The sequence below is a fragment of the Cryptomeria japonica genome, chromosome 10, assembly GCF_030272615.1.
Source record: "Cryptomeria japonica chromosome 10, Sugi_1.0, whole genome shotgun sequence".
Taxonomy (NCBI): Eukaryota; Viridiplantae; Streptophyta; class Pinopsida; order Cupressales; family Cupressaceae; genus Cryptomeria; species Cryptomeria japonica.
In genome coordinates, this window is record NC_081414.1 from 250,149,361 (window position 1) to 250,152,318 (window position 2,958).

Below are 2,958 nucleotides of genomic sequence, written 5' to 3' on the forward strand. Positions count from 1 at the left end.
TTTAATTTGTCTTTATCTCTGACATCGGTCGCTCTGTGCTAATAGTTGGAAATGTCATCTCGCTGTAAAAATTCTCATTTTCAAGATGATAATCAATATATCGAATATATTGTTTTGAATAAGACAAATGTTAGCTTAATAACTTTGAAGGATTTCACACCACATCTATTTTAATTACTCCCATTGGCTTACAGTGTTAAGAAATTGGTATTACTCGCCTAGCCACTTGAGTTTATTCAATCGTGGTTTCTTTTTCTTGAGAGTCAACGTACAGTGACAGCAAACAGTGGAATGTAATAGAGTGACCTCGTTCATAAATATTATTTAGAGCTGGCATATAATTTTTGAGTGACCATGTTAAAATTATATAGAGCTGGCATTTAGTTTTTAAATTTCTACAAATGAAATCATTACAAAATTGCATGTAAGTACAATATTTATTATGCTCTTCTTCAACTAAAAACAAAATAAATAATTATCTAAATAATGAGGGTGGCTTTTTACTAAAGTAGTATCAAAGCTTACATATGAAATGTATTGCTAATATTAGTCCTTAATGTAAAAATAAATTATAAATAAAAAAATAACTGTTCAAGAAAAAATGTAACAGTTGAAAACTAAACGTTTTAGTATATATTTTTATAAAATTATTGAAATAATCGTGAAATTAGAAATTAATTAACTTTATATGTAGACAAGCATAATAGATATCTATATATGAATTGTTGTCTCATTCAATTGTAATAAATTAGACATGAATACCTACTAGTGGCAGAATAAAGCCCAAAAATTCAGGGTCATTAGAACAAAAAAGCTGCTTTATGCTAGTGAAGTTTAATATTAACAGTTAAATAGCACTAGTAATTCAAAATTAAAGAATAATAAATATTTGTTGTAATGAACAACTAAGTTCGGTAAATGTTTTAGAGAATACTAACGTGAAAACTAAATTAAAATGTATAATCATTGAGTAGGTCACAAGAATGGGTAATCATAGCTCAGTATGAGAAAACATGCCACTACAATTATAAACTACTTCGTAAACGTGCTTGAGATAACAAAGTATTATAATCATTACAGTTAAATTCTTGCAATTTTGATATTAAGTCTCCCGCATAAAAATGAGAAGATAAACTACTGTCAAACTCAAAACAGATAACATGAATTGTATTGTAGTGAAAATGAGGTTTTGATATTAAGTCTCCCTGTCATGTCCCTTCCTTGATCATTATATATAATAATTACCAAAGGATGGCTATTTGAAATTTATGTATATATTAAATATTATTATTTAATTAATATTTATTATTAATTAAATCGTGAAATATCGTAAACATAGTTTACATATTCTTAAGTTTAAACACCATTTATTTAATTAAAAAAATACAGATATAATTTACACAATCAATAATAAATAATAATAATATAAATAAATAAGTAATACTAAGATATAATATTCAATAAATAAAAATTAAATTAAAAAAAAAAAGAAAAAAGAAAAGAAGATAGCAATTGAAATATATTGAGGGAACCATGGAATATTATAAATGAGACTATTTCATATAATTCCAAAATAAAAGAGCATCTCCATCATATAAAGGAAGACGTCAATTATCTTGTGAGAAGATTCACAAAAGACCAAACAATCTTTACAAGTCAAAACATCTCTTGACTTTGAATAGCGATTAGAATAAGTAAGATTATATGTGACGGTGATTTCATAACACAAGGACGGTTTAATAAAAGTGAAAAGGTTAATCCGCGTAAGCAATGTTTGAAGAAAAGTCATGCCGGACGACAAGTTCGATCAAAGACAATCATGTAATGACACAGATAGAAGCAGCGATTTAATTGAAAAGATTTTTAATAAAGGAAAGTTACGATTTTTAGAGGTTGTGATTTATTCGGCCAAATGGTGCGATCCACTAAGAAGAAAATTTAGTTAAGTTAAAGAAAAAAGGAAACGACGTGACTCATGAAGAAAGTTAACATGAAGAGAGTTCTCTCTTCATAAAGAAAATTGAAGATATAAAAGGAACAAAAATGAGAAGTAAGAGGGGGGGGTGCGTACTATGTGAAATAAATAATATAAAATTCAGATTCTAAGTAGAGAAGATTTACTACAACAGATGTGAATAAATGAGGTTATGGAAGAAGTGAGAGATATGTGTGGAGTGTGGAAATTATATTGAATTAAGAGAAGCCTATGTATGGAAAATTATATCGGAGTCAAGAAGGAGCTTATGAGGAATTTAAGGTGTATTATTTTGATTTGTTATAAAAGAGCAGAAATAAACATGAAGAAAAAAGGACTTCAGGCAAAGCATCAGACTCCCATCTACAGACGATAATTGCAGTTTGCGAACTTCAACAAGCAGCTACGATCTGCGTACAGGTAAGAGGGGTTAAGAGTCATAAGGTATATATGTGTGTGGACGTGTATACAACACACACATATATACTAATGCATATTTATGAAATACATATATCACTAATGTTTACTTATATGAATGTAGCAATAGAGATAGGTACTCATGTAGAATATGTATGTATATTTAGGATCATTAAAAAGATTAAAGATTATGTAAATGTAGACGTAAATTATGGAATGAAAAATAGTAATGAATTGTAAAATGTAATATAAATGTGATTATATGATGGAGGCTATAAGGAGAAAATTCCCTTAGCCTAATGGAGAGATTATGATAATTCCTGGTAGGCAGTATATATTGAATATCTATATGCATATATGTATGGCTTGGTTGACAAAGTTCATCCAAGAAGAGACGGATTTGGCCGGTCCCCTCTGGTAGACTTGGATGATGAGATACATCATCCAAGGCAAGGAATTGACATATGGTCTTCCTTGGATGGCGTGGGTGTAAGAATTACACCCAAGACAAGAATCAAATTAACCTTTGATTTTCTGGATGGCTTGGGTGTAAGTAGTTACATCCA